This window comes from Colobus angolensis, unplaced genomic scaffold (assembly GCF_000951035.1).
Source record: "Colobus angolensis palliatus isolate OR3802 unplaced genomic scaffold, Cang.pa_1.0 Scaffold536, whole genome shotgun sequence".
Classification (NCBI taxonomy): domain Eukaryota; kingdom Metazoa; phylum Chordata; class Mammalia; order Primates; family Cercopithecidae; genus Colobus; species Colobus angolensis.
In genome coordinates this window covers 587,695-598,843 of record NW_012118888.1, presented here as the reverse complement: position 1 = coordinate 598,843, position 11,149 = coordinate 587,695, and the positions used below count along the sequence as shown (strand labels likewise).

Sequence of the window (11,149 nt, the reverse complement as noted above, 5' to 3'; positions counted from 1 at the left end):
AAAAAAAAAAAAACCACCAGAAACATATATGGAAAAAATGAACACAATTTTAAAGTATGTAAAATAAATATTGAATAAATAAAAAAAAAGAAAAAAAAATAGTAAACTTGAGCAAAGTAAAAAAAAAAGAAGTTAAAATTATAATACTAATTTTCTGCATAATCAATTAGCAGAAATAATGGTAGAAAGATCCCCTTCACAAAATTAAGATCATAAAATAAATGTTACTGCTATCCATTCTATACAGATAAATCTAGGCTTAGAGAGGCTACACAGCTAGTAAGTAGAAGAGCTGAGGTAATAAAAATTATTTTAAAGCTACAACAATATTTAAACTTTGTAACTAGGACAAGAAGAGACAGACTAAAAGAAATGAAGAATAGATAAATTCCAAACAGCATCTACTACATATATTACAATTTGTATATATTACAGAACAGTGGGAATGAATGAATTATTCAGTGTTTGGTGCTATGAAACAATTGGCAGGGAAAACAATTTAGAAAATTACCTCACACCACACAGCAAAATAAATTTCAGAGGGATTAAACATAAGCAATAAAAACTAAAACAAAATTCATTTAAGCACTTATCCAATTTTGAATAAGGAAGAAATTCTTAAACACGAATTCATCAGAAGAAATTACAAATGAAAAGATAAATATAATTACATAAAATTAAGATAAAAGTGCATAAAAGTCTATTTAAAATGTAAACTTTTAAATTTAAACATTTAAAATGTAAGTGGGAGAACTTTTCCCTACATTTGACAGAAAAAGGTCTAATGGGTCCACTAAATATACATTGCCCATAAAAATTGTAAAAAATGTAAGTTCTTAATGGAACATGTACAAAGATCAAAAATAGATGTTCATAGAAATGAAACAAAATTGATCAAAAAAGTATTCAATCTCATTATAATAAAAGAAACACATATTAAAACGGTAAGGTACCATTTTACCCCCATCAGATTGGTAAATATTTTAAAAGAATGACAATAGCCAGCACTGTCATAGGTGTATGAGCAGTAATCAACAATCTTATATAGTGGAACACCTTCACATATATATCAAGAGCCTTTAAAAAGTTAGTATCTTCAGACCCAGTAATGCCTTTCATAAAAACTCATCTTAATAATTCATTCAACAAACATTTACTAAGTATCCACAATATGTCAGACCTTATTGTAGGTTCTAAGGGATACAAGGGTGAAGAAAATGGAGAAAAAAATCCCCATGCTTGAGGGACTTACACCCTAAAACAGGAATCCAGACAATAGATGTAATGTATCTAGTCTCTTAGATGATGACACAAGCCAAAGGTTTAAAAAAGTAAAGCAAGAAAGGGGAAGAGTAAGTGTTGGAAAAGATGGGTTTGCATTTTTATGTGAGATCGTTTAGAATTCAAATGTGACATTTGAATAAAGATCTAAAAAGGTGAGGTTCAAAGAAGCAAAAATAATTTAAATGATCAATATGTGATCTGTCATACAATTGTAGTAGAAATTGAAAACTGAAAAGTATGCAGCTATTAAAAATTGTTTGAAGGCTGCTGAACGATGTGGGGAAATGCTCACAATATAATACCAATGAAAAAGTCAGATCAAAAGACTGGATTAAGAAAATGTGGCACATATACACCATGGAATACTATGCAGCCATAAAAAAGGATGAGTTCCTGTCCTTTGTAGGGACATGGATGAAGCTGGAAACCATCATTCTCAAAAAAACCAAACACCTCATGTTCTCACTCATAGGTGGGAATTGAACAATGAGAACACTTGGACACAGGAAGGGGAACATCACAGATTCCTTTTCATATTATCTCTGTATATATCCTATCAGTGTATCTCTCTGGAGAACCCTGATTACAACAATGACATTATAGAATAATCATGTAATATAGAATGAGGCAAACTTGAGTTTGACCTTGAACCTTGCCTCATTTTAGCTGCACCGTAAGTTATGTATCTTCCGGGAGTCTTGATTTCTTCATGTATAACATGAGTAAAATAATATTTACTTGATTGGGTTGCACCAAGAAACAAACAGGATAATATGTGCCAAGCACCTGGCACATCATAAAGTGCTCAACAAATGCACAGTAGGTGCTGTCAGTGCCTCCCCTCAACTAGATCTCCTCACCCCTACCATTTCAGTGCACTCCAACCCAACTCCCAACCACCAGCATATGCATTTCCTTGCCTTTCTCCTCCTGCTGCAGCCTGCTTTCCCACCAAGAAGGCAGGCCTGAAATGCCAGGGAACAAATGCTCCCTGGGAGCAGCCCTTGGCAACTAACTATAAGGGCCAGTATGTAAAGACCCTGCTCCCTCGACGCCTGAGTGGGATGGCATTGAGCTGTATGGTTTATACTGTTCCCAGAGGTTCTCCACTGGGACTAAGCACCAGTCCTCCACAGTGATGGCTGGCTTGTGAAATGCCCTTTCTTAGCTATGTTGCTTCTCTGTCACTCTTCTTCATGCTTCTCCCCATGATCCCTCTTTACCTCCTAAACTACAGCAGTCCTCCTTATGGAGATATGTTCTGAGAACCCCAGTGGATGCCTGAAACTGCAAATAGTACCAAACCCTATATATACTGTATTTTTTCCTATACAGACATATCTATAATTAGGCACAATAAGAGATTAACAACAATTACTTCTAATAAAATAAAACAATTATAACAATAAAAAAGAAAAAGTCAGATCAAAAATAGTACATATAAGATGTGATTCCAATTATATAAGCACAGAAACACATCTGAAAGGAAATACAGCAAGTTATCTCTGGACTAGGGATTTAGAGGTGATTGTTTTTTTAAAAAAAAGTCTCCTCATTTTCAAAATTTTCTGTAATGAGGTTGTTTTACTTTTATAATCAGGAAAAAAGCAATTTAATGGTAGATATTACAATCTTAAGGTATATTAGAAAATATACACAATTTTTTAAATGGAAGTGCTAGCCATTCATGCTTAAAGTACTGGGTCCCATTTTGGATATCATACATTAAGAGGGATACTGAAGATGGAAGTGTCTACTGTAGAAATTTCTCAAAATATGTATCACATAAACTCAAGAACTAGCAATATATAGACTGAAGAAAAGATGAGAAGAAGAACAACAATGGTTAAACATTTGAATGGCCATTATGAAGAAGGGGAATAGCAATTATACCGTATTGCTGTTGCTCCAAGGTGCAAGACCAATAGGCTGAATTCAGAAGACAGATTGCAGGTCAGTATGAAGAATAACTTGCTAACAACCAAGCTGTCTATTATCTGGCGGTGTTAAGCAACCTTTCCTGAAACCATTCACACTGAAAATAGATGACCATATGTACTGGGTGATAAGACTGCCATTACGTGATTGTTAAGGGCCCTGCCATTTCTGAGCTCCTCTTGCACTATTTTGAAAAGTTATTTCATGCTATGGTCACTTACATAATTCCATCTCCATCCACCTCCCCTTCCCTTCAAAAATATATATAATACTTGCGTTTTTTAAGAAATCAGTTTTTAAAGAGAAAAGTACCCTTCAAAATATATGTCCTGGAGATTTTTATTCCCCCTTCTGTGTATATTCAGCAGACATATTTTGTGCAGACATCAATATGTTTAAAATCATGCTTTTAAGTATAAAAATGCTTTTATATTACCAACCAGTGTTTCCCTTCACATATATCTTCCCCCCAGGAAGAGACTACCTGGACCATTACATTTCAGAATGAGATAATCACCTTGCGCATATTTAACAGTATCATGCCCCATCTTATTCTCAGTGACTTTAGTTTATTTCAAACCAGCAGTAATAGAAATATCACCTAATATCCAACTTTACTATATATTTTACAATATAGTCAGTTCTTTCCTTAACTTTGAGGACAGTTCACAATTTCAGTCACCTCAGGAATAAAACAAGGAAGGTGCATTTCAACGACCTCTTCTAAAGTCTGTGAATACTTCCACCAAAATTATCAACCTTCAGAATTCTGTATAAAGTTATTAGTGTTGCTTATATAAGTGACCGAACCTGAGCTACCTGCACAGAACCGTGATAACACAGTATAGAGGAGAACATGAACTATAGAACCTCACAGCTTGGAGAGTCTTTGTAAATATCTTAATAGATTCATGTCAGTCACCCTGTTCAAAAACCCTTTTCCAAACCTCCCCGCACATTATTTTACAGATATGGAAACAGGCTCAAACAAGACAAGTGATATGTCAAAACAAACCGAGTATCCAAGTCAGGACTAGGCTATCAGAAATCCCATTTTAAGAGGGATTTTTAATATCAAATTCCTCATACTTTTTATCAAGTGCCTCTTCCTATAAATTGCTGAATTGAGAGAGTTGGAGGACCTGGGAAAGGCACTGGGTCTTTGTGAGTTTCAGTTAAGCCACACGACATATAACCTAGTTTTTAAGTAAGTCACTGCTCCTGTGGACATGAGCCTGGAGGGACCCTTACCTTCCCTTACTGTTGCAGCACAATCATCTGCCAAACATTTGCAAAATGGGTATGCATCATCCAGCTGAAGTGTTGGTAAGCACTGTGACCATCAGAGTGGGAAGGACTGTTATAAACCAGATATCATTTATCACTACTCAACTCTGTTGTGAAGTTTAATAATGGTGACCACACCTTTCTTCTTAAAGCGGTACATTTTCCTCTACATATGAATCACAATTTATGACTATATAGTTCAGTGGTTTGTCGAATAATGTCTATCTCATTACCTAAACCATGAGCCCAGGATGGCAACAACTTTGTCTGTTTTGCTCACCATTATATTCTCCATGCCTAGTAAATGGTATGTATGCAATAAATAAATTAGAAGGTGCCTCTCCTCTCTTAGCACCTTCAAAACATACTCTTCTAATTTTCCTTCCATATCTCTGACTTTTTCTCCTTTGTAGTCTTCACATAAGGGTCATCGTTTTCCCCCATATCCTAAAAAAAAAAAAAAAAAAGCATTCTTCAAAGTACCACCCCTGAATCTCTTTTATTCTATTTCAAGTATTGAGAGGCAATGACTCTTAAATCACGCTCTCCAATTGACTTCTTTCCAGAGTTCCAATCCCATATTTTCAAATGTGCTCAGTACCTTTCACTGGACTACAACAATATTACTACTTGTGTGGCCCCAGGCAAATCAAGTCACTCACCCTGTCAAGATGGGTTTGCTCATCCCTAAAATGAGGGAGTTGCATCTCTTTTACATATAAAGTCCTAATTCTCCCATCTAGCATTCAATATGATTTATAGTCAAGCCCTGCACCTATCTTGCCAAACACATCTCACGTAAGTATTTCTGCATACACTTTACTCCAACACAACTAGCCTCTGAATAGAATATCTTTCCCATCCCCTAATTCTGCATACTCAAAGTTTGTCTAATCTTCAAAGCTCATTTCAAATGCCACTTCCTGGAAGGTGTCTTTGATCTCCTTAAAGCCCTTTGCTTCTCTTTTATGGGTGTAGATCTCATCTCCTAATACTATAGTTGTTTGTATACTTCTTCTCTTTCCTACTTGACTGTGTCATCTTGGAGGGCAGAGTCTACTCCTAAATAATCCTGTATCTCCCACATTACCTTTGGTTCATCATAGGCACTTAGTAACCTTATACTGAACAGATTTTATTAAGCCATGTCAGTTATCCTGCTCAAAGCCCTTTAATCAGTCCCACTCTTTCTAGAATAAAGACCAACAGCCTTCTAATGGCCCACTCCAGCAATCCCTTCAAAATAAAATTGAGATACCAAGTAACTCTCTGAAGTAGTCAAGTTGGATTTCTATCCACTCTAAGAAATTTTTAAAATGGGATGAATCCTGTTTCCCCAATACAGAAGAAAGCCCAAATTACCTTTCCTTTATTGAATGTATGGCCCCACAACTAATGTCTAATGGTTCATTCATTTACTTAAAAAACATCTGTTAAGCACCTACTCTATGTCATACACTAGGCTAAAGGCTAATGGTATAATAAACTGAACTGATACAGCCCGTCACCCACTTGGAATATATAACTGAAAGTATAATTTGTAGACACTCTAAGGACATTAAGAGTTTCAAGAAAAAACAAATATTTTACCTGTCACAACACATAAACAATGCAACTTTGTGTAAATGTTGAATTCTTCATTAAAGGAGATATTTAACTGTAGAGTAAAAGATCATCTGAGAGGTGATTTAGAAATTAAAGCTGGGTGTAATTTGGGCCTCTTAAATTAGGTGGGCAGGTAGCCTAGACTAGTGCACTCAAAATGTAGCCCGCCAATCAGTGCCTGTCTGTGAACTTTTATTACCAGACTGTAATGACCAAAGTACAGAAGTCAAGGGTAAGCACTTAGAAAATGTTACAGCAATTTGAAAAAATCATTTTATGTCTGTAGAATCTAATAATACAAATGTGGGCTTATCTTTCGTATGTCTTTTCTTTCATTTTCTAGTAATTCATGGTTAATTTATTTTATTAAATTAACAGTCTTCTGTGATGGATTAGGAAAAGACAAACAACAACAATAACAACAAAAAACATTTTCCTTCAATAGGGGAGTTTGACCAGCACTCTACTAGAGCTTTGCTACTTGAAATGTGGTCAGTGGAACAGCAGTTTCAGGATCACCTAATATCTTGTTAAAATGCAAAATCCAAGGCCCCTGCCATAGACTCTCTGAATCACAATTTGCATTTTGACAAGATTCCCAGAAGATATTTTTACACATTAAAGTTTGAGAAACACTGGCCTAACGATTTCTGAAGCCTCTCATAACTCTGAAATCTTATAATTTACTTTAGATAAAGAATTTCAGGCCGGGTGCGGTGGCTCAAGGCTGTAATCCCAGCACTTTGGGAGGCCGAGACGGGCGGATCACGAGGTCAGGAGATCGAGACCATCCTGGCTAACACGGTGAAACCCCGTCTCTACTAAAAAATACAAAAAAACTAGCCGGGCGAGGTGGCGGGCGCCTGTAGTCCCAGCTACTCGGGAGGCTGAGGCAGGAGAATGGCGTAAACCCGGGAGGCGGAGCTTGCAGATCCACTGCACTCCTGCCTGGGCGGCAGAGCAAGACTCCATCTCAAAAAAAAAAAAAAAAAAAAGAATTTCAGAGTTGAAAGACTCTTAGAGATACAGTCCACTTCAACATCTTATAGATGGAAAAACTGAGGCACATGGAGGGGAAGTCATATGTCCAAGATAATTGGCAAATCATCAGAGCTAGGAATGGAACCCAAATTTGCTAACAGTCAAGTCAGCGTTCCATTCTAGCAACCGCATACTCACCCCTTTCCACCCAGTCCCTCTCTGTATTGTATCCCCTCAGTGATGTAATTATTCCTGAGGTGTTTTCTGATAAAATAGCTTATTTTTCTACCTTCTGTATACTGTATGAACCTTGAACTACCACTATTTCAAATGTGCTTTTCTTTATGAAATTAGAAAATTTCATAATTTTCTTTATGAAAATTCCTGCCACTCAAATCTTCCCACATGCCTATTGTCTGGATGTCATATAGACATTCTGGGAGCTTTAGAAGGACCAGTACTAACCAATTTCTGGTCTTTAGGAATATGAAAGTGACCTTCCGTGCTCCCAACAGTCCAGTTGACACCAGATATCAAACTCATCCAAGGAAGAGAATATACACTATCAGGGCTGTTTTAGAAAACTCCGTAGGGTCAATTTGTGACTAACAAACAAGTGGGCTATTAGGCCATATTAAAAATAGTCTAGGCCCCGCGTGGTGGCTCACGCCTGTAATCCCAGCACTTTGGGAGGCTGAGGCAGGCAGATCACGAGGTCAGGATATCGAGACCATGGCGAAACCCCGTCTCTACTAAAAATACAAAAAATTAGCCGGGCGAGGTGGCGGGCGCCTGTAGTCCCAGCTACTCGGGAGGCTGAGGCAGGAGAATGGCGTAAACCCGGGAGGCGGAGCTTGCAGATCCACTGCACTCCTGCCTGGGCGGCAGAGCAAGACTCCATCTCAAAAAAAAAAAAAAGAATAGTACAATTTCCAGCATAAAGTAAATGATAATCCTTTACTCTGTGGTCTTATGGGATCCAAGAGTTAAGAGGGAGGCATGATTGCTGTCTTCAACTAACTGAAGAACTATTATTAAGAAAAAGCAAATTTGTTCCTGACAGTCCCAAAGAACCAATGAATATAAGTTACTGGGAAACAGATTTTGGCTTATAATGGGGAATACTTTCTGACAATCACAGTTGCACAATGACACAAAGAGCCACGTAATGAGCTCTCTATCACTGCAGGGAGTTCAAATAGAAATCAGTCAACAAATTGGATGCTTAGGATAAAGTCAAGAACTGAGTAGAGAAATAAAGCTTAATGACTGACCTTTTGGGTTCCTTCCAGTTCCAAGGTTTTAGTATTCTAAAATTTTCGGCACAGAATAACTCCAAATGCTCAGGAAATAAGAATAAGGTCTGTTTTTAAAAGGCGCAGTTTGGAGCATGTTGGGTGGATGAGGCTATAAAAAGTGAAGTACGATTTTCAAGGAAAGCAAGCTGACCAATGAAAGTCTTTCGTGCAGCCCCTTCCAGAAATCCAGGTGAAGCCTGGCTCTAGGCTAAGTTCCTGTTACTCTACACAAAAGCTAGGCCACTACTTTCCAAAACATCTTAACCAAGCCACACTGTACCTGTTGTATCTACACTTGCCAAACAAAGGTGCATAATTCTCCCCAAGAAGGCAGTAGTGCTTGATGGTTAAGACCATGGATTCTGGAACCAGGTTGCCAGTGTTTTAGTTTCCAACTGGGACATTTAGTTGCTCTGCAATCTTGGACAAGTTGCTTAACCTCTCTGTGCCTCAGTTTTGTCAGTAAACCAAAGATAATAATAGTGTCTGTTATTCAATGCACTATTCTGCCACAATAATTTAATGAAGTAATACACACTAAACAGTCCAGAATTCAAAATATGCTACATACTCAATAATGTTAGCAATTAGTATTAGGGATGCCATAATTACTACCACAGGCACAGCAGTGTCACTCGCTTAGAAAGCTCCCATCAAACAATTAGATCCCTTCCCCTACCAGTTCAGAGGGGCTATACTACAAGAGCCTCAATCAGCCTTTGCATAGCTCCAGACAACCAGAACTTGCTGACTCTCAATAAGGCAAACTATTCATACTAGTAATCCTACCTCATCACCCTGCTTTTCATCAATCCAACAGCCACCCTTCCCCCAGTCCTCTTGCTCATGCCACCAGCAGCCACAGTTAGAGGAGCAGTAAACTGGGAGGCCAGTTCCAGACAAACCATCAGGTGTTTCCTCCCTTCCAAGGACACAGCTGGACTTAATATGATGCCTATGAGTGGGATGGGGTGGGGTATCTGAATCTCTGATCTAGGATGTCAACTCAACTACCTGGAATTGAGGATGGGCAAGCAATGGAGCTTCTCTCAGGGAAACAAGGCAAACCTCTCAAGTTTGTGGAGGAAGTCAGGCCCAACCCCACAGCGAGCCCCTTAAAGGAAGGGGGGAGGGCTCAATCTGTTTTAAAGGAAGCAGTTATTTACAACTTTCTACTCACTTGCATGTGGGGGAGGTAATGGGGAGATGGGGAAAGAGGCTGCAAGGTACCCTCCTTCTTTATTTCCAGCAGTGAGAAGCAGCTGCGGAGAAAGAGTTAAAGAAGGGAGAAAGCTCCAGCCATTACTCCATCCCTGGTGCCTAGAGCTGTCTGGGGGGTCATGACAGTGCTGTCTGCTTTGGCTAGGGGCCACTCCGTGGCTTTCTGCAGCAGCTGCTGGGGCCCCCCAAGCAATTTGCAAGGTCAATGCTGACCTGCTTCCAAAGAGGAACAAAACAATTCACTGACAATGAAGCAAATCACGCACATACCACATCGCAACCCCCCTTCCTCAAATCGGGTTTTACCCCAGTGTCTCCCTGCTCAGATGCCGCCTCTGGGCTTCCACCAGCCCCACTGGGGAACCCAGGATAGCATCACAGCTGCAGAGCATGCCTCGCCTCCCGGCCAACCCAAGGAGACTCTCAGTACGGGGGAGAGATGCTATCGCTAAAAGAGACCTGAGCTTGGGGGAGGGGGAAGAAGGAACATCAATGTTTCTTACCGAGCTCTACAGTCTGAGCGGAGAGGAGAGAAGGATGAATGAACTGAAACAAGTTGGAGGTTGAGCCCTGACAGAGCTCGGCTTCTGGCTTCTTCTTCTCTCTCTGGGTCTCTCTCCTGGTCCCTCTCTCGGTCTGTCTCTCTGGTTTGCTCGCTAGCTTGCGCGCGCTCGCTCTCGCTCTCTCTCGCTCTCTCTCGCTCTCTCTCTCTCTCTCTCTCTCAATCTGCCTCCCTCCCTCTCTGTCAGTTTCTCCCTCCCCTCCTCCCCTCCCCTTCTCCCCTCCCCCTTTGCTGGCTTTAGGTTCACCACTGGTGCTTAGCACGCGGCTGTGCTGGGGCTGTGAATACAGCACTTGCAAGGCTTTAGATGTGGTTGTTTTACGAAATACTAAAGTAGTATTTTATTCCTTAAAGCATCCAACAGAGAAATAGAGGGAAGCCCAGAGAGAAAGGGAGGAGCAGAGGAAGCAAAGGGAAGAGAAAGAGAGCAAAAGGGTAAGAGTGAATAGGAGGATAAAGGAAGTATGGGTTACTGTAGCTGATGTGCGATGCTTACTTGCTGCTCCAAGACTGAAGAGAGCTTCCTCCTTTTTCTCTCTGTCTCCCTTACATCCCTATGGGCGTGCCTTCTAACCCAGGCTCCAAATAAAGGTTTGACAATCCTGTCTGTTCAGATTCCATCTCTGGGGGCAATAATGAGCTAGAAAAATGTACATCAAAGAGGTTGTCATTCATACTCCACTAAGAAGAAAGAGTTCTGCCACATTGATCCCCTATTGACCTAACTTCCACCCCCACCCTCAACCAAGTAGAAGTGCAGCCCCAATTCAAAACTGTCAGCTCTAGCTTCCCTGTAGACAAGACAGACAAGCAGCAGAACCACAATGCTTTCTTTTCAAAAATTCCAAAGGGAATATAGATGTATGTAATTGTGTGAGACTATACATGAGTTTGCACAAGGGCTAAGATGGGGAAAAGGAGAATTATTGACTCAAAGTATAAAAGAATTATATTCCCATTGGGTCAAAAGAAG

The 11,149-nt window shown here is 39.6% G+C and overlaps 1 protein-coding gene across 1 annotated transcript in view; it reads right to left on the bottom strand.

Annotated features, from left to right (window-relative positions):
* The window catches only part of GABRA3 (gamma-aminobutyric acid (GABA) A receptor, alpha 3), a 316,184-nt gene extending 305,853 nt beyond the window's left edge, over positions 1-10,331 (bottom strand). The window contains exon 1 of the mRNA XM_011961129.1: positions 10,118-10,331. The gene's annotated coding sequence lies outside the window, so the exon portion shown is untranslated. The remainder of the gene's footprint in view (positions 1-10,117) is intronic.
* Between the last annotated feature and the right edge of the window lie 818 nt (positions 10,332-11,149).